The sequence below is a fragment of the Phyllopteryx taeniolatus genome, unplaced genomic scaffold (assembly GCF_024500385.1).
Source record: "Phyllopteryx taeniolatus isolate TA_2022b unplaced genomic scaffold, UOR_Ptae_1.2 contig_24, whole genome shotgun sequence".
Classification (NCBI taxonomy): Eukaryota; Metazoa; Chordata; class Actinopteri; order Syngnathiformes; family Syngnathidae; genus Phyllopteryx; species Phyllopteryx taeniolatus.
In genome coordinates, this window is record NW_026903162.1 from 3,142,462 (window position 1) to 3,164,539 (window position 22,078).

Consider the following 22,078-nt stretch of genomic DNA (forward strand, 5'->3'; position numbering starts at 1 on the left):
GATGCAGGAAATCAATCACGGCCGGCTTTCAATCTGCCTCTCATTAGGCGCAGCTCCGGTCCAGGTCCCGGGTCTCGGCCCGTGGCGGCGCTGGCGTGCACTTCTGTCGGGACACGCTGAAACACTTAGGACTGCGAGCGGGGCCATGCGGAACTACTTAGGCCGCATCCGATTGAGCGGTCGGGATCATTTTATGTGTCGCGCTGATAGAGGAATGAAGGCCCTGGTAGGCCGTGGCGGCGGGATCCTGCCTTGGTTAACCGTTTGGGTACACCTTTGGGAGTTTCTTGGTAGAGGAAGGACTGTTAAATTCTTCGCCACCGCAGACCGATACAGCGCCTGCATCACTTGAAGACGCTGCACCGATCCACCTGTCTCTCCATTCTTCCCTCACTCGTGGACAAGACCTCGAGATACTTAAGCTCTTCCACTTGGGGCAGGATCTCTTCCTCGATCCGGAGAGGGCACGTCAGATTTGGAGGTGCTGATTCTCATCCCAACCGCTCCGGTGAGAGTTGTAAATTGCGGCTTGAACCATATGAGCTGCGAAAAGCAGAGACGTAACACTGAAGTCACCGAACCGGACACGGTCATTGTTTAGACCAGGGGTGTCAAACTCTTTTTTTGTCTCGGGCCGCGTTATAGTTCTGATTTCCCTCAGAGGGCCGTTAGAACAGTGAAACCATATAAATGTTTCATCACCAAAACATATTATTACCATGACACAACAAATTGAGGGATAACTAGTTTTGAAATCAGAAGACAAGGAAGAGTATTGTTTAAGTTACTGTAGAGGAAGGGTTTGATAACAGAAAAATGCTCAACATTATTGTTTATTATGATGACAAATTGGAACTTGGGAGCAGATTTGAGCAAAAATCACGGAAGTTGACGAGCATCAATTGCTTTTGCGGGCCACATAAAATGATGTGGCGGGGCACATCTGGTCCCCGGGCCTTGAGTTTCCAACTCGTAAGTGAAGGCACCGCGTCCCCGTTTTTGCAGTCTGCAAGCCACGATGGGGAAACCCGCCGGATCAATAACAGCGGTCAAAGAACAGCGAAGGGGGCCCCGAGAACCGTCCGACGCGGCAGACTCAAAGCAGACGCAGTAACGTCGCGGTAAAAACGTCAGTCAGCGCTAGGAGAGGCGATGATTTACGAGAGGAAACACGTATCTGTATTCTCTCGAGCCGGCGGCGATAATTTGCAGTTGTTAAAGTGACACTATGTTGGTGGCCAGGAATGTGCGGGCCGGGCCCGACAATTAGAACTGTGTATATCACACGGATGGGAGAAGGGCATCGCGTACACGCACGCGCAAACACAAATGCGCACGCGCACACTGGAGGACGAGCGCAGTAGCGTACGCCTCACACACAGCACGTGGCTCGTGTTTTGCACAAATGCAAGGAAGCAATGGAATATCCAGACGTCCTTTTCCTCTCATTGTTTGCAGATGAGGCTGAAAGTAATAATCCAAATTGGTGTTAAAATGCAAATAATCTTTTATGGATTTATGAACATTTTCAGTTAAAGTAACATATCACTATTTTGGGTGTAATGATAATCATCAAATGGGGTTATTACAATTACGCACTTTCTTTAATACCTACTCGGTTCTCTTTATTTGAAATCTAAATTGCCCGTACGTGTGAATTTGAGTGTTACTTTGACTTTTTTTTAATTAAAAAAATAAATAAATTCTCATACATTTTTTATTTTAGCTTTCATTTGTTTTTTGTTTTTTTGTTTTTTTTTAAAGATTCTCGCCAAGGTAAATGTTTTTTTTTTTTTTGTAAAAATGTTTTTCTTGTAAATTAAAAAAAAAAAAATCACAAAATTAAAACAGCAACACAAAAATCTCATTAAAATTCACTCCATCCATTGACTGTTGACACATCAAATGAGATCCCTTTTATGTGTGTGTGTGTGTGTATATATTGATTCATACTGTACACACGTCCATATCGAAAAATGTAGATTAATCGTACCGTCAAGAGAATGAGATGTCATTGAACAACAAAGACCTGGAAAAGTAGCAGATATCACTGAAGATATGAAATTTAAAAAAATCTATGAAAATCACGCTTAATTCGCGTCGCGCAAGTTCACCCCCCCCCCCCCCCCTCCCGTGGGTGCCTCGTCAGACAAAGCCACCAGTCGATACACGTCTGCAATATGAGGATGAATAATTGTAGTAATTAACGACCTGTGGGCAAGCACGGCCTCCGTTGCCATGGACCTCTGAGGGGCTCATTGCGCGGCGGACGCCTTCCGCTATTGGGAGCATCATTCATGGCCCTCCTCGCAAACACCGCGTTAAGGATTCCGCTACTACCAGCTGGCCCTTGTGATTTCTTAAACCCCCCCTCCCTACACACACACACACACACACACACACACAAACACACAAACACACACCCACTCCTGTCCAAAGTGCCTCTACTGACCTTTATCTCGCCACTCGGCGCCGTCATCTCACCGTGTCGGACAAACGCAACAAAGACAGCGAAACAAAAGATTTGCAAAAACATCCGTATGTATACGTGTGTGTGTTTTTGTGCGGCGCTGGTTTCTTCTTTTGTTTAATTCGCTGTAATTGGAAAATAATTCAGGCGGCGTCGGGAGGAATCAATAAAGAATTAATGAAAGGAGAAGGCGGCGTCATTAGAGGCAATAAAGAGGGAGATGCTATGATGAAGATGGCAACACACATACGCGTGTGCATGGGTCTGTGTGTCTAGTGATGGAGACATCCTTTAAATCACACTTTTTATATTTACAATATGATTACAACAAAATATGTCCATGTATTCACAATTGGTTTTGCAATCGTGATGAACGTTATAGCGTAGATAGGGAAAAATAAATAAATTAAAAAATAATAAACAGCACTTGATCGGATAGCCTCAGTTTGGAATCAGGCCTCGTATAAATGCGGATACAAATCTTACACGTATCGGATGTGTCGGTGCGAGTGCAGCGTCGACGCATCAATGCCAGCTTGACGTCATCCAAGTGCGCCGATCGGTGACATTTGAGGTATCATATGAGACATTAATTATGTTCTAAATACACTACATTAGGTGTAAAGAACATGAAATAAAGGATAGTCTCAATATACAACGCTAGCTGTTTACTTTTGTGTTGGTGTTGTTTGGTTTAAGCTCATATGTTAAATATACTGATATTGGTATCGGTCTGCAGGTGTGTACTCGTACTGGTAAAAATCCTCAGATACTACGACACCAAGACCATTTCACCAGCTTGACATGTCCCTTCCTGGTTGGTGGCAAGTCAGAGGGTGGAGATATTTGAAGGTAAACATGGACGACAAAAATTTTAGCCAACTGCAAATCACGAGCTTCTCAGATTGAATTCAAGTGGATTTTATCGGTACTTGTGTAAAACATTGATAGGTCTTTGTCTCTATTTTCTTTTTTTACTGTTTTTATATCCACTGCGACTGTAGTATGATAGCTAAACTGAAAGGACTTAATAACAGGAATCTATTGGAGCTCATATTCGCGCCGCCATAAAGCTGCCAGAGGAGACAATAGCGGCCGAGGTTAATGGCCGACCGGGCCGGCTAGATGATTATTGATTAGCTAAAGGTTGAGCTAATCATTAGGCTTCATCCATTTTTACGCACTCCTCGCCGTGACCTTTACCACTCGGCCCGGATTTCTCCATACGATGATTTGATCACTTTCAGCCTGGCGAGGGGGGTGGAGGAGGTGAGCGGGAGGGCGGCCATGAACTAAAACAAGATGGGGAATGCCGGTGAGATAGATACAATGATGTCAAAGTTCTCAATTTGAGAGATTGTTCCTATAATAGTACTTTTTTTTTTACATTCACATACATTTTTTTGAACGTACACTGAACAAAAATAGTTGTTTTTGCTCCCATTTTTGATGAGCTGAACTCCAAGCTCTAAAACGGTTTCTACATACACAAAAGGCAATTTCCCCTCAAATATTGTTCACAAATCTGTCTAAATCTGTGTTAGCGAGCATTTCTCCTTTGTCGAGATAATCCATCCCACCTCACGGGTGTGGCGTATCAAGATGTAGGCCGGCCACAATAAAAGGCCACTGTGAAATGTGCAGTTTTATCACACAGCACAATGCCATACACATCCGACCGGCCTCACAACCGCAGACCACGTGTAACCACACCAGCCCAAGACCTCCACATCCAGCATGGTCACCTCCAAGATCGCCTGAGACCGGCTGCTGCAACAATCAGTTTGCAGAACCAAATAATTTCTGCCCAAACTGTCAGAAACCGTCTCAGGGAAGCTCATCAGCTCTCATACTCCCCAGACATGTCACCCAATGAGCATGTTTGGGATGTTTTGGATCGGCCATTAAAGAGGAGTGGACCAACATTCCATAGGCCACAATCAAAAACCTGATCAACTCTATGCGAAGGAGATGTGTTGCACTGCGTGAGGCAAATGGTGGTCACACCGGATACTGACTGTTTTTCTGACACCCCAGACCCCCAGAATAAAGCAAAACTGCACATTTTAGAGTGGCCTTTTATTGTGGCCAGCCTAAGGCACACCTGTGCAATAATCACGCTGTCTAATCAGCAGAGGGAGGGAGCTCCTCGTCGGCGGCGCACGAAGGACGAAGTGACTGAATCTGCCGGCTCCGTCGAAGACTAAGCCCAGCCGCGCACAGAGCACAACCCATCGCCCAGGTGTGAGGGAACCGGCCGGCGCGGCGGACCTTTTGGCGAGGCAGCGAAGTCCGCCGGTGTGAAACGCGTCCTCCTCTTTCTACTCGGCTAACCTCGCTAGCCGCCGAGCTAACGTGCCGCCAGCTAGCTGGTCACAACGCGGCGGAGGGAGCTCCTCGTCGGCGGCGCACGAAGGACGAAGTGACTGATTCTGCCGGCTCCGTCGAAGACTAAGCCCAGCCGCGCACAGGCAAGTGTTATCATGTGTGCCAATGGGCCTCCACCTCTGACGGCTGGGCCTCCACCACCACCAACGACGGCTGGGCCTCCACCACCACCAAAGACGGCTGGGCCTCCACCACCACCAACGACGGCTGGGCCTCCACCACCACCACCGACGGCTGAGCCTCCACCACCACCACCGACGGCTGGGCCTCCTCCACCACCACCGACGGCTGGGCCTCCACCACCACCACCGACGGCTGGGCCTCCACCACCACCACCGACGGCTGGGCCTCCACCACCACCACCGACGGCTGGGCCTCCACCACCACCGACGGCTGGGCCTCCACCACCACCACCACCGACGGCTGGGCCTCCACCACCACCACCACCGACGGCTGATGCGGAAGCTGGCAGCGTAAAGCTATATGCAAACATTGCCAATAAAAGAAACAGGGGGCTGCCAAACCCCGCAATACTAAAGCACCGGAAATGGAGGGCGTTCCAAACCGTTAATAACTCTAAATTAATATGGGACTCAACACGTAAACCAAAAGGCATTCTTTGTGCACACTTAAATATACGAAGCATTTTAACGAAAAGTGATCAGGTCAATCACCTTCTCACTGACTCAAATATTGACTTCCTCTGCCTATCTGAGACATGGCTCCATGAATCTTCGCCCTCAGCAATACTATCTGTACCTGGTTATAAAATGTTTAGAAACGACAGACAGGGTTCTAAGGGAGGAGGTGTTATGATTTATGCCAAGGTCACTTTTAATTGTAATGAAATACATGTTACAGATGAGAATGGATTAGAATTTCTTGGACTAACTGTTTCTTTGTCACAGCAAATGTCTTTTATTCTTGTAGTTATTTATAGGCCTCCCTCATCAAATGCCGCTTTCTATGAAAAGCTGGAAATGTTACTGAAACAACTCAATCTTGCAAAAGAGGTGATAATAATGGGTGACCTAAATGTTAATTGGGAAGTTAACAAAGTTAGGAAAAAATTGAAAAGGGTTATGGATGATATGGATATGACTCAGGTTATTAATGGCCCTACGAGAATTACAAACTCCACCCGAACTCAGATTGATCTAGCCTTTACTAATAGGCCAGAAAGGATCTTGAAGCCATACAATATGCTCACAGGATTGTCTGATCACAATCTTATAATGGTTTCAAGAAAATTAAATAAAAAGCGCTTCAAACCCTTGGTCACCACTGAATCCAATAGGATACCAAAACATGAACAACAAAATTTCCAAGATTCCATCCAAGAAGTAAACTGGGATGTATTACTCGCTGGTAAAAATTTAGATGAGGATTGTTCTAAATTTGCCAACAAAATACAAGAAATGATTATACAATTTACACGGATAATTAAACTAAAAGCTAGAAAGAATGGCCTGCATTGGTTAAACACATTTATTCTGAAACTGATGAAAGAACGCGATCATTCCTTGAAGTTGTCGGTCAAATCAGGATACAATAGACAGCACTTTATCTCACTGAGAAATAGGGTAGTGAAAGAAATAAGAAAATCTAAAGCTGACTTTTTCATTACTGCTCTGAATAGTGCGAAGGGAAATTCAAAAATAACCTGGAATTATATTAAAAAACTATTGGGTGTTACACAAAATAACAAAACAAAACTAATGCAAATTCAATTAAATGGAAACATCCTGACGGAACCTCTAGTGATGGCTGATGCTTTTAACAACTACTTCATTGAATCTGTGTCAGAAATCTCTTCTAAGTTTGCAGTAAAACAAATGAAGGAATACCCTGCATTGTCTACAACGCAGTTCTTTACTATTACAAATATTACTGAGACCAAAGTTATCGATTTAATTCATTCACTCAAACCATCTAAGGCAAAGGATGTTTTTGGAATGGACACGAGCATGCTCAAAGATCTAGGTTCAACTCTTGCTCCTCCTATTGCCTCAATCATTAATCTTTCAATTTCATCTGGTCACTTTCCAAAGGCCTGGAAATCTGCTATTGTTACCCCTGTCTTTAAATCCGGTGACTCAACTTCTCTGAATAACTACCGACCTATAAGCATTCTTCCGGCCATTTCCAAAGTTGCAGAAAAATGGGTGTCAGAGCAGATTGTCCATTATTTAATCAGCAGCTCCCCCTCTCTCCACGCCATGCAGTTTGGTTTCAGATCCAAGCATTCCACTGAAATGGCTACATGCCTCTTCATTGAGAAAATAAAATCTTCTCTCGACAAGGGTGGAGTTGTAGGGGCGGTGTTCTTGGACCTCAGGAAAGCTTTTGATACAGTAAATCACTCTGTTCTTCTTACCAAGCTCTCAAAATTTAACTTCTCTCGCAAAGCTGTGAGCTGGATTGAATCATATCTGCATGACCGAACACAATCTGTATCAGTTAACAACTGCAGATCAGAGTCTCTTAGGCTAACCTCTGGAGTCCCTCAGGGATCAATATTGGGCCCCCTTTTATTTAGTCTTTATATCAACGATTTGCCCACTGTTTGCTCTGAAGCAGAGTGCGTAATGTATGCAGACGACACAGTTTTCTTTGTTCATGGTCGCTCCAAAGATACTGTTGCTGCTAAACTCACTAATACAATGTCCTGTGTCACAACTTGGTTGCAGGAGTGCTGTCTACAGCTAAACGTTTCTAAAACTGTAGGCATGTATTTCACTAAAACAAATAGAGTATCACCTGACCCCGACATACTTGTTAATGGAGAAAAAATGCAAATTGTCAGCCAATACAAATATCTTGGGTTAATAATAGATTCACAGCTTTCCTTTAAAGCGCATATTGACAAATTGTGTAAAAATATCAAATTAAACCTCGCAAATTTTCCTGCAATTCGGAATGAAATGTCAACTGAAGCTGCAAAAATTTACCTGCATTCGATGATTCTTAGTCACTTTAACTATTGCATAACCAGTTGGTCCCAGGCTGGTCAGAATGCAAAAAAACCATTGGAAGTTTTGTACAAACAAGTAATTAAAGTGATGGATAAAAAACCAAGGCACTATCATCACTGTGCAATTTTAAAAAAATACAGTCTTTTAAACTGGGACCGTCTTCACATATTTGCAGATTTAAATTTGATTTATAAAGTACTGCATGATTTGGCCCCAGCTCCTCTGGCTGAGTTCATCAGCCAAAGAAACAGCTCTGAGCGTGTCACTCGAGGCTCTGTCAGAGGTGACTGTCTCATTCCTCTGCGCAGGAGCACTTTCAGTAAGTCAGCCTGGTCAGTGAGGAGCGCTGGTGAGTGGAACTCAGTACCTAAGGAGGTTAAACTGCTTACAACATACAAGGCCTTCACAAAAAAACTGAAAATGTGGCTAGTTAACACCTATAGCTGCCAACACTAAAAGACAAGTATGTTATGTTGTCTTTTTGTTATGATCAAAAAAATTATGGTTTTATTCTCTCTTAATAGTATAGTTTGATTATGTATCCTGTATTATATTGTCTTGTAGATGTATTTTACTGCTTTTTTACATCATGGCCAGGGGACTACAGATGAAAACTAGCCTTCTGGCTAATTCTGGCTTTTTTAACCATGTGTACTTCATGTGTTTTATGAAATTGCATTGTCCCCTTTCAAAAATAAACTGAACTGAGCATCTTGATATGCCACACTTGTGAGGTGGGATGGATTATCTCAACAAAGGAGAAATTAGTAACACAGATTTAGACAGATTTGTGAACAATATTTGAGGAAAATGGCCTTTTCTGTATGTAGAAAAGGTTTTAGATCTTTTGAGTCCAGCTCACAAAAAACGGGAGCAAAAACAAAAGTGATGCTAAAAACATCAGCAGTCTCTGTGTTCCTAATGAGCGTTCCGCGACTGTTAACACATTTAAAAACGAGTAAAATAACCTTAAAATCCATCCTAAAACACACGGGGAGTCAATGCAGTGATCTTAAAACTGGTGTCATGTGTTCCTGCCCTCTGGTCTGCGTCAGCACATGAGCAGCTGAGTTCTGCAGTAATTGTAGATTAGAGATGAGTCTTTTTGGGAAGACCAGAGAGCAGGGCATTGCAATCGTCTATAAACGACAGGAGATAAAAGCATGCATCAGCACCTCCGTGTTAGCCTCAGCGAGCACGGGCCGGACTCTGGCTATATTCTTAACATCTAAAGTTAAAGTTAAAAGTTAAAATTTTTGTTACATTCTTGATGTGTGGAATAAAATCAAGCTCAGAGGAAAAAAATTATCTAGGTTTCTTTACACACTATGAGGGTTTGAAAACAGTTTCTCTCTCGAGCCAACTAACTCACTGATTAGCAACGTGACTTACTGACAGGCAGACTAATCAACCAACCATCTGACGGACTAACTCCAAGACCAACCGACTCACAAAAAGACTGACTGATCGACTTACTGACTGACTGACTGGCTAACTATCCAACTACCTCACTGACTGGCATGCTGACTGGCTGGCAGACAGGCAGACTTGCTGACTAACCAAACAACCGATGGACGAACTAACTACGAAACTGACTGACTAACTACCCAGCTAACTCACTGAGTCACAGGCTAATTGACTAACCAGGCAAACTGCCCGATGAACTAACTTCAAAGATGGACCGACTGACTGACCGTCTAAATTAACTGATTGACTGACTGACTTACAAACTACCCATCTAACTCACTGAGTGATAGGTTTACTGACTGACTAATCAACAAAATAGGTCGCTAAACTAACTGCAAGACCGACCGACTGACTGACCAGGTAACTTTACTGATTGACTAACTGACAGGTTGATTGACTGACTAATTAATTCCTCAACTTACTCACTGAGTGACAGGCTGACTGGCTGACTTAACAATACCCCAGTAACTTATTGAGTTACAGAGTGACTAACCAACCAACCAGACTGATGAACTAACTGCAAGACCCACCGATTGACTGACTGATCAACTTACTAATTGACTCGCTAACTAACTACACACCTAACTCAGTGACAGACTGACGGACTTACTGACTAACCGACAAAACTAAGGAACTAAATGCAAGCACAACCGACCAATTGACGGACAGATTTACCGAATTACTGACCGACTGACTGACCAACTGACTGACTTACTGACTAACCGACCAACATTGTGTGGCAGTTAAAAATGATAAAATACTACTCAAAACATAAGAGTTTTAAGAGTTGTTAAAAGGTTTTTATGGTGTGTTTTTTTTTTTTTTTTGAAGCAACTTATCTGATTTGACATATTTGTGTGAAAAGTACACATAACCACAATCATAACATGAGTTTATGAAAGGTAAAGTTTATGTAAAATATAATAGACTACCATGCTATGCTGACACGCATCGCTGTGGTGTGCAGTGAGAGTGAAAGCAGTCAAAATGCGAAACATCCGCTCTGAGGGAAACCTTGACATGGTGACAAGGAAATGGCTCGCGTCTAACAGCTCTATTTATTGAATCCCGCCGAATGTTCCTGGCAGCGGCGGCCCTTTAAGCAAACCCAGACGGGACGCACATCTGCGCCCAATCACACGCCCCTGATCCCCTCGCCGTTTCCATTTTGTTTGCCGGGGGCCGGCGCTGGGAGACGCCATGTTTATTTGAAGTAACGCTCAACTACTGAATGGCCGCATGTTGTGTTCTCCAGGGAGACCAACAACTCTTCTAATAATACAAAGGAACCTTCAAAGTCCAACACCATTCGTTCTACGACACTGGTTTACTTCCAAGTCACAAAATCTCCCATTTGAAATTATGGAAGTAGAAATAAACTGTTCCATGGTCATCATTCGAAAAGTCTGTACAGGCAATATTACAATTACGTTTTAGCATTCTTAACTGTCATACAAAATCAGGTGGAAAGGTGCTCAACCCTAATGAAGTAACAATGATAACATGGCTAACAGGTGGTATGCAGTCTGTGTTAGCATATAGCAAGATAACCTGCGTACAAAATTCTCTTAAAGCACGTTGATAAGGATTTTACATCATTTTCTGTCGTCGGTACTATTTCTAATGAGAATGGATAAAATACTCACATGCTAACAGGTGGTATGCTAACATATACCAGGATAGCAAACTAAAGCGGATTGATGAGAATTTTACGTCACACCTGTACATGAGAATGAATAAAATGCTAAGAGGCTAAAAGTCGGTATGCTAATATAACACAGAACCTCCATAGGCATTATAAATCTCACTCAGTAGTAAAGGATAATGATTCAAATGCAAGCATGCTAACAGTTTGCATTCGAACATAAATCAGGATAGCAACGTGATTACACATCATGTCTAGTCGTAAATGAATGCTAACAGTTGATGCTAATATATTTCAAAATCAATTTAAATGAGAATGTATTTGGAAACACCGAAAAAGATTTCACGTCACGCCATGAAGTAAATGAGAATGGCTAAAATGCTAGGGGGTAACTGAGAGAGTTGAGGTAAATTAATAAAGATTATACATCATGCTTTATAGTTATGTACAATTTCCAATGAAAACAGCTGAACTGCTAACATGTTAACAGTTGGTATGCTAACAAATATCAGGATAGGGGCTAATATAAAGCGCAATAAAGAGCCGCACGTCAGGAAGAAAAAGGAATCAGATTGGCGCCTTGAACGATGACGTCACACTATGATGTCACGTTAGCGCTTTACCCGTCCAAACCAATGACTTTGAACTCCGTTGAATCCGATGGAGAGCGTACAGTATGGATCGTTAAGCTCGTCCTCTGTCACTCTGCGGCCGACTAAACCGATTCCGGAGAGCGACCGCCGCCAACAGCCAACCCCAACCCCCTCCACCACCACCCTCTCACTCTTGTCTTTTCTCCCCGACGCCGCCTTTCATTTAAATATTTCATCCCGTTGTCTCGAGGCTTGAGCGGCTTTTTTTATTTTTTGGCCAGGCGTCATCTGGAGGGCGGCGACGGCCCCGACGCAAAAGTGGAGCACGGAAGACATGACGGCGTCTGAGGCGTCAGGTGGCGATGATGAGAAGTGAAAAGGTGGAGAAGACACGGGGAGTGATAACTAATGTACTTCCTGTGTACTTCCTCCTCGCCTCCTGTCAAGCTCGCCTGCCGCCACCCTCGCTCTGCATCAACTACCCCAAAACCACCGTCAACCCCCCCCACCCAAAAGCTGAAAGCACATAACTGATGTGTGTGTGTGCGTGACTCTTGACAAGTGCGTGAATGCGAACATGTACATTTTGGAGACAAACCGATGGCTGACGTGTATGTGTGTGTGCGTGTGTTTGATGGCAGGTTCAGGTTGAGAACGCAAGCGTGCAAATCTTGGCGGAAACAAGACCAAGTGGACGTGACGGGAAGAGATTCCGCACAATATTTCTCCGCGTCGACGCCCTGTTGAGATTTGGAACGCGCTGGCGGGAAAAACGCGACACGAAAGAAAAGCAACAAAAGACACGGTTTGGCTTTTAACGCGTCACGTTGTCGCAGGTCGCCGCGGTAACTCGTCCTTTTCGTCGACGGCGGAGGTGCGACTGCGCAACGCGGTGTGACGAGATCGTCATGTTTCGGAGCACCTTTTAGAACTTTATACATCATGTTAAGTTGCGAGCCGACGCATGACATCGTAGCGTCAACTTCACGACGTTTTATTGCATCGTGCGACATAGTGTTCGTTTGCGGTATGCCAATAAATCGTGATAAACTTTCAAAAGGTTTCAATACGTAAAGATTGTCATTACAGCGTAATGCTTTGTTTTGGACTATACAGGTTACAACGCTGTCATCTTAATCATTTATGATTTAAGACAATCAAATAGCTGGCAAATGTTTTCAGAGGGTGTATCCGATATTTTTTTTTGTTTCCATGATTTTATTAATACAATTGCAAACCCAAAGTTCTCGTCCGTGTATGAACAGGCGCGCCGCCAAATTAGCTGTTAGCATTTCCTACCTTGTATCTTGTTTTGTTATAAACTGAGAGTCAGACTTCGTATGCAACTACCTATTGATAAATGGATGTCAATTCGCGAACGTTCAAATTCAAATAAAGCTACTGGAAGTTCTGAAAGTTACTCTTACGTTACGACTGGTTCGTGTTAGACAACATGATGTCATTCTTATTTCACATTTCGGAGGAAATAAATAACTTGCGGTGAGGGAGGGGGGAAAAAAGTGAAAAGGGGTGGAAATATCGATTTCCTGTTTGGCCTCATTTAATGTGAAATTGCATCATTCATCACTTTCACAAAACCAATAGTGACTCTTTGGGAAGAATAGGAGGAAAAAAGGACAACAAAAAGAAACACTTCACACTTTTTTTTGACATTAGGGTAAATTCAACTGTAATCCAGTTCAGTTTGGGAAATTAACACGTCAATCACTTTTAATATTCGACACACACAACATTTGCTTCAGCCCTACCCCCTGTTTTGAAACCCTAACTTAATTTGGAACCGCTATCGTTGCTTAAAACCCTAACCCTGCTTTAAAAAAAAAAAAATGTAACCTTGACTCTTGAAATCCTGAAGCACGCTCGCTTTTTTGTTCCGCTTGCTAGCCTGCTTACTGAACCTCCCTATATGTGTGTTTGACCTTTGCACTCTGAGCTCCCCACCTCGAAAGAAAAGCTCCGTGACACACACACACACATGCGCACGCACACGCACACACACTTATCCGTCCTTTCAGTGAGTGGATTTTGCCTGGCGGGTGCCTGGTGGTCATCCCTTGGAACAGATAAAAAGGATGTATTCCATCCTCAATCCCTACACACACACACGCAGACACACACGCAGACACACACACACACGCTCCCCCCCCGCCCCCCACACACACAGCTTACTTAACACTTCCTGATCCTCTCTCTGGGGAAGAGTGACACTTGAGAGGGAAAAGCGTCGGCAAACATCCTCTAAACCGGCGATGGGTCGCCACGGCGATGCATCGTTCAGCGTCCGCTCCCCGTCCGTCACGCCGCTTCCCGTTGTCACGGCCGTCGCTCAGTGCTCCCAAATCGGACCGGCGGTCCGGCGCGGTAATTCGGGGTGGCGAGTGCCATATGGGATCTCTTTTGCGCCGATGTCAGCTCAGCTCGCGTCTTGGCTTGGCCCCCGCAGGCCCCTGCCCCGTCCTCCATTTTGTGCCCGTGCCTCTAATACCATGTGTTGTGTGTGTGTGTGTGTTGTGTGTGCGTGTGTGTGCGCGTGTTACGGTTTGAACGACTTCAGATTTTTTCTTTTTTCCTTACTTGACGCTAAGGTGACGATAGTCAATTCGACCTTGACTAATCAATCTCCCCGCCGTCCTCGGTCGCACAGGCCCCACCCCCCGACTTGTTCATCCAATCACATTCAGATAACTTCACACTAGAGGTATAACATTTAAATTGATTAATCGACTATTTTGCAGTATTTTGATAATCGATCATTGCTTAGTGCTATTGTTTACCTTAAAATTGTCAAAATCCTTTGATTTCAGTCTCTCAACGGTCACTATTGCCTGATTTCTGTGGTCCTTCACGAAAGCAGACTGATTATCTTTTGTGTTTAATCAAAATGAGACATTTGCAAACATCTCCTTTTACTTTGGAAAACAATAATTAACATTTTCCCCTATTTTCTGACATATTACCTACCAAACCAGTAACTGAATCATAGTCGATTAATGGAAAGGGGCGTCCATGAAAAAGACGTCACTTGGATGGCAGCGTATGTTTCTCCAAAACCTGTGTGTACCTTTCATCATTAATGGTGCCTTCACAGATGTGTAAGTTACCCATGCCATTGGCACTAACACAGCCCCGTACCATCACAGATGCTGGCTTTTGAATTTTGCTTCCATAACAGTCCGGATGGTTCTTTTCCTTTTTGGCCCGGAAGACACGACGTCCACAATTCCCCAAAACAATTTTAAATGTGGACTCGTCGGACCACAAAACACTTTTCCACTTTGCGTCAGTCCATCTTAGATGAGCTCAGTCCCAGAAAAGCCGGGAGCGTTTCTGGGTGTTGTTGATAAATGGCTTTAGCTTTGCATAGTAGAGTTTCAAGTTGCACTTACGGATGTAGCGCCGAACTGTATTTACTGACATTGGTTTTCTGAAGTATTCCTGAGCCCATGCGGTGATATCCTTTACACATTGATGTCGATTTTTGATGCAGTGCCGCCTGAGGGATCAAAGGTCACGGGCATTCATCAGTCATCAATCATCATTTGGTTTTGTTTAATCATTAAACAATGCCAACAATTGGTTAATAAACAGTCATCGGGGGGAAAAAAATATTTTGCAATAAACTTTAAACACTTTATTCGATTAATCGATGGAATAATCGCTAGAATAATTTATTCTAAATATATTTGATAGTGACAGCCCGACTTCAAGCGCTCGCAGACCGTCAGAACTTGTAATACTCTGAACACCAAGTCGTTTCTCGATGGCTTGAAACCCTAATTTGAAACTATAAACCTTGTTTGACGAAAACCTTGTTTGAAACCAGTCCACGGATCGTCTCGTGAGTTGTGCTCACCCGCCACCCTCATGAGGACGAGTACTATATAAAAAAAATAATAATAAAAATGAATGGATGGATGGATGGATATCAGTATGGAAAATATATGCAGTAAGCGACTGTATGCGTGTAATACAGTCAGCATGGAAGTAGCGAGTAATTCGCCTCAGTACTAGTTGAGGTTCGAGGACGTAAATTTATTGATAAAATCCCAAGCGTAATTAATATGACGTTCGGGTGACAGCCTGGCTCGCCGTTTTGATTTGCGCTCCTAACGAACAAATCTCCATTCATACAAGTGCCATGTTACTCGCATTCACATTTCCTCCTTCAACGCCCTTTGATGAGTCGCCCGAACGTCACGTGTCTGCGGACCTTTTATAGACTCAAGTCTGACTTCCTCGTTAGCATTAGCACGTCACGTGACTCAAAGGAAAATGTCATTTCCAGCAGCGCTGGGACACCATATTAGGAAAAATGCCTTAGAAGAGGCTTTGTGTGTGTGCGTGTGTGTTCTTGTTTAAAGAGGTACCCCCCCCCCCCCCCCACCACCACCATCATCAAGGGCTCTTGTCCAGGTGGTCCACGATCCAGACTCCCGAGACCCCCGCGGACCCCCACCTGGCAGAACAGCGTGGCCAATGTGTTACAGTAATGGAGAGTAGCGAATTGCAGTGCGGCTATGAGGTCGTCCTTAATGGCTCCAGCACATGTGTGTCTGGATCTCAGCCCTCTCATTAACGTCACTGGACACGCTACACTGCGTGCGTGTGTGTGTGTGTGTGTGTGTGTGTGTGTGTGTGTGTGAGCGAGTGAGTGGACATGATCTTGTCTTTATATCTTTGTGTGGCACCATTCTTGACCTCCCACCTTTTATCGAAGGGGCAGTTCTTTTTTTATTTGTAGTGATTTATTTTATTTATTTATTTTTTTTGGGGGGGGGGGGGGTTGAGAGAACAATTGAGAAAAATGCTAGGATGAGTGTGTGCACGTTTGTGTGTGTGTGTCAGCCTGTGTGTGTCCATGTTCTTGTCTTTATGTAGTGGATATAAAAAGTCTACACACCCCTGTTCAGAGGTTGTTGTTTTTTTTACCATAAGAAACAACGAGACCCAAGATAAATTGTCAAAACTTAAATGTGACCTCTATAAATAAACAACTGAGATGATGTGGTGGCACAATTGTGCACACACTCTTATAACTGGGGGTGTGGCTGTGTTCAGAATTGACCAATAACATTCAGATTCATGTTAAATAAGAGTCAGCACACACCTGCCCCCATTTAAAGTGCTTCTGATTAACCCCAAATATAGTTTAGATGTTCTAGTAGACTTTTCCTGCACTTGTGTGGCACCACTCTTCATCGACGCACATAATAGTCACAGTTAGCGTGTATGCATTTGTGTGTGTTCGTATGTATGTATGTGTGTGTGTGTGTCTTTGAGTGGAGAGTGGCCGTTTTTTCTTTTCTTTTTCTTGAAGCACTTTGTGGTGCATTTTTAGGCATGAAAGGTTCTCGACAAATGAAGTTTGATTGGATTTGATATGTTCTTGCCTTTCTATCTTTGTGTGGCCCCACCTTTGACATCCCACCTCTTATCAAAGGACAATTGTCTTTGTGGTCCACGAGAAAATTTCCGGAAGTGTGTGTGTGTGTGTGTGTATGTGAGAGAGAGAGAGAGTGTGTTTTTATGTTCTTGTCTTTCTATTATTTTGTGGCATCACCTTTGACAGTTGACGTTTTATCGAGTGGACATTTTGGGGGGTGGGTTGGGGTTGCTGGGGGGGAGGGGGCTATTGTGGCGGATTTTGACTCTTCCACACAAGGGAAATGTTTGTATGAGCATGTGTGCGTGCGCGCCTGTCCATGTGCATGTTTGTTTGTGTGTCTGTGTGCCAGGGAAACGTCAATGTTTGCCAGTGTAATAAACCTTGGAGTACTTCGGTGACCTCATCTCCTCTTTGTGTGCGTGTGTGCGCGCGTGTGCGTGTCTGACTGTGTGCATGCACTAACGTGCGCGTCACAGGAACACGCATGTGCGCGGCCGAGTGATGTTTCTCTTTTTATTATTTTGTCTTCTCACGCTGCAAATGCTCCGCTTCTTCCTCGCTTGCATTACAGATGTTGCATCTTTTGTCGTGTGCGTGCGTGTGCGCGCGTGTGTGCGCGGTAAACACGGCGCTTTGCTGTGTGCAAGGAGGAATTTCCCCCAGCAGTCGCCATCAGTAATAGTGGCTGTAATGAGCTGCAGCTGTCAGCATGTTTCCGCACACACACACACACACACACACACTCACGTAGAACACACACACACACACTCACGTAGAACACACACACACACACACATACAAGCACAGCGGCGAAGGAGGAAGTAGTGAGTCACTCAGCAGCGTGCCGTCGCACTTTGCGCTGTGGAAAACACTGTACGACTCCTCATACTGGCATCTCCAAGACAACATTTTTTTGTTGTTTTTTTTAATATGACGAAATAATAATAATAATAATTTTTTTTCTCAAATCCACACGGGGTTAAAAGTGATATGCGGAAGGTTCAAGAACATTCTTGGGCGGAAGTGAGGTCCATAGGCCACATATAGCCCACTCCGTTCTTTGACTCGGCCTACCAAGCATTTACATTATCAAGTCGTGTCGCATTTGTTGCATTAAATCCAGGCGTTTGTTTAAGTTTGCACCCTCATCTTCGAACAGTGGCGATTTCCGCACTCTTAACGCAACCCGTGCCACAGGATAATTACTTCGGAACATTTTTGGAGATCGGAAGAGAAGGAAAATGCTCAAATGTGTCTCGATACATGCTAGTTCATCCGCGCTAACCCGCCACTGATTCGCCTCATTTGGCCGTTCCCTTCCACCGCTAATAACTGCGCTAATAAAAGCAGCACCACGCAATAGCCCAGCTGAGGCGCCGCTTCGGGTCGAGACCGCCGTTGACCGCCGCTGACCTCTGCCAATTGTTATCTGCCTTCACTCTAACTTTGTAGATCGCACTTTAATTTTGAGGCGCTGGGTACGGGACAGTGATGAATCGGCTGCATCAAGGCGGGCTTAAATTATCCCGCTCCCTGGTGGCTGCACTGACCGCAACAAGAGTGTGTGTGTGTGTGTGTGTGTGTGTGCTGTGACCTAGTAATAGCAGACGGAGAAAGAAACAGGGCTGGTCAGCATTGCCCTCCCGACCCCGCCTGCGCCGCAGCCCGACCCGGCAGGAGGTGGTGAGGACGCGGTATCCATTTTGTCTTCTTTGGCTTCTCCGGTTTTACCCCCGCCTTATTTTCCTCATTTTCTGCACTTTTTTGTGTGTTACAGGATACAGTGAACTCCCCTGTTTATCGAGGGGCATATATTCGAGACCCACCCGATATATATATATATATATATATATATGTATATAAATATATATATATATATATATTTGTTCTCCCCCGTCACACCACACTTGAAAAATATTTAACCTTGTTAAAACAGACTTAAACTCATTATGACACACTGTTCAAAAGTGTTTTTTTTTTATTCTCACTCTCTCGCTGTCAAGCAATGGTAGATTATCTGATCACATCACTTTGAGAAAAGTAAAAGAAGACTCACGCAATTCTCCGAATAGGAGGCAAGGGCGCGCTTGCGTCCCGCTGTTTATTTCTCGCTCCCGCTTTAGTTTACTGTGAACCTGACACGTAAAACAAATAAGATGTCAATATTGTATTATTCATGACCAAAATGTTCAACCAAGCCATTTCATATCGAAAGAAATTCCCCCATGTAAATGCCAGCATACTGTATAATGGGGCCAATTATTGATTATAAACCATCTTCCACTGTTACTTTGATACGTACAGAGCAGCAACACATACAACAAAAAGAGACTTAAACATTTCATATTTTAACACCAAACTGTTAAACCAAACCATTCAGTACGACATTACTCACAGGCGTATATTCTCTCCGCCTAGTAGGGGGGGGGGGGTCCTTCTCTGCTTCTTCTTCTCTTCTCTTAATGGCACTGCATCTCTTTCAGCGGAGCTCAGTTGCTGCACGGCGTGGCGGATCCGGCACAACGTGGTACTCCACTGAAGACGTGCAACTCTCACCCCCCCCCCCCCCCCCCCCCCCCCAAAAAAAAATAAAGCACCGCAATGACTGACAGATTCTCGTAGGACCTATTTTTCAGAATTTGGTTTGCGACTTCCGCATTGGCCGCCATCGCTCCAATACACTGTGATTACCGCAGAGACTTTCTTACTCTTACTGAAGTAATTATTTGCAGAATTACGCTTTACTTTTACTTGAGTCGCGTTATTGTAAAGTAACAGTACTTTTACTTGAGTACAATATTTGGCTACGCTACCTACCTCTGTATCTGTTAAATATATATTTTATTTTGCCATCAAAAGCCCAATTTCCAGTTTTTTTTTTTTGTTTTTTTTTTACATAGTTTGAAATGTCACAATTGAAGTTGATGAAAAATCCTACAAGTGGGGGGAAAAAAACAAAAAAACAAAGCAAAAGTTAAATAATGTCATTGTCATGTATAGTTTTTAAAAGCGGAGGGAATACAAATCCGAAATCCGATGTTTGTGACAAGATTTGATTTTAAGACCATGCATGCACCTATCATATTTCAAATCAAAACATTTTGTCAGTATGCCAGTAGCTGTATAAAACCTCCGCGACTAAATTTGCTGCAGTCGGTTCTGCCTTCGAAACACACACACACACACACACACACACACACACACACACGGTCCTCCAAAAGACTGGGAAGACTTAACAAAAAAAAAAAAAGAAGAAGAAAGAAAGAGAGAAAATCCCACTGGGAGCAATTTAGGGTTCAGTGCCTTGCCCATAAGACACTTCGAAAGTGGACACTCGGAGCTGGCATTTTATACCGCTGACCCTTCGGTCACTGGAAGATCGGTTCTACTAACCGAGCCAAAATTGGAGGAAAAACCCGTGATAATCAGAGCAAGAAAACGTTCCACAAGTATCTATCCTGACCGCAGCTCATTATGGCTAAAGTGACAATAATCAATTCTGATGCAACAACAAGTGAGTCAGCAGCTCAGTGAACGTCGTGCTGATTGTCCCCACAAGTCGTTTGCGCTTCTTTGTGTGTATGCGTGCGCGCGTGTGTTTTTGCCTTTCATTTGTCATTTTTTCGTCGCGACGCCACCACAGAAGCGTACCCGCAACGATAACCGAAGATCGGCATGTTGCGGAGGCGGTCCCAAACGCGACAACGAGCTGACCGTCGCTATTCTTATCTGTGTCGACAATAATAGACACATGTTTTACCGTGAACAGTCAGGGACATAAGTACAAAAACAAAAACAAAAACACTTTTTGCCGTTAACGATTTTCCTTAACAGTCCAAATACTATATGAATAAATTCCAATGATTTTTTTTTTTTTTTTTTTTTTTTAAACCCACTCCCCCTCATCCGCGTGTGTTCACACCGCAATAGTGGAATTATACTGAAGACATTTAAAGTGAATTCAAGTGTTTATCCCCCCCCCCCTCCTCCTCCTCCTCCTCCTCCTCCTCGTCCTCCCCGGATCCAGGCTCCCCTCTCTGGACTCCGCAGCCGCGTCTCCTCGCCCTCATCCCGGCGCAGGAGAGGAGCGTGATGCGCGACCCTGGAGTGCTCACGGGGGGGGGGGGGGGGGGGGGGGGGGGGGGGAATAATAATAATAATTAAAAAACAAAAGCAAACAGTCCCAACTTTGAACACGACCATGTGAGTTCATAAAAAAGAAAAATGCGCCACCCAAAAGCGGACGCACAACACACACACATTTAAAGACACTGATTCCCGTGCGTAAAAGACGTTTAAATGGAAATATTTTAATGTAAAAAGTTGTGATTCAAAAGCAAAACCTTTTGGACACAAAGCAGAGTTTTATTGGAAAATGTAAAGTTGTTCAATAGAGTGCCAAATAACATTTTCTGACATTGTGGGTCGAATTGATTTCGTTTCGCAGGTTTTGAAATGACGTCAAATGAAACTTTAAAGTCGCCACAATGTGCCGCGAGACCCTCCATAGTTGCTGTTTTTAATATTAAGCAATGTAAGACACAATTCATGTTTTAATTTGAACTTTTTTTGTTTTTGAATTGAAGGCTACTTTGATTTGATTTGATATCTACGAAAGACGTGCAGGAAGTTTAGTAAGAGTGACACGAAATCAATTAATCGACACAATTTACGTCCGCTTCTTTGAAAGCCATTTTTTGTTGTTGTTGTTGTTGTTGTAAATGTGCGCACAAAGTCTCTGTTTTATGTGTCCTTAAGGATAAAAAAATGAATGAAATGTGTTTTAACATACTTATATTTCATATTACAGTATGGTGGAATGAAATTGAAATATTAAAGTGATCATAAATGTTGATTCTTTTTTTTTTTACCTGCAGGTGGTCGGTGTGGTTTGTAATCCCCGTTTAAAAAAAAAAAAAAAAAAAAAAAAAAACTTGTCCATTTGATTGATTCTTGAGTCTTTTCCCGGCGCGCGTGCACGCTCGTGTGCCAAGCAAGCCGACGTGCACGCGGACGTGTCAGTCACACTGCAGCGAAGTGAACGCGTTTTTGTGTGTGTGTGCGTGAGTGTGACGTGGGATTCTGCGCGCTGGGAGGGAGGGGGTTGGGGTGGGGGGGGGGGGGGGGGCATTG

The 22,078-nt window shown here is 43.9% G+C and overlaps 1 long non-coding RNA gene across 1 annotated transcript; it reads right to left on the minus strand.

Moving 5' to 3' along the window:
* Positions 1–469: 469 nt before the first annotated feature.
* LOC133473257 (uncharacterized) lies at positions 470–19,512 on the minus strand. Its single transcript, XR_009787012.1, has 3 exons — positions 19,002–19,512; positions 14,946–15,052; positions 470–543 (listed from the first exon to the last, which is right to left on the minus strand). It is a non-coding gene; the product is annotated as an uncharacterized LOC133473257 (long non-coding RNA).
* Between the last annotated feature and the right edge of the window lie 2,566 nt (positions 19,513–22,078).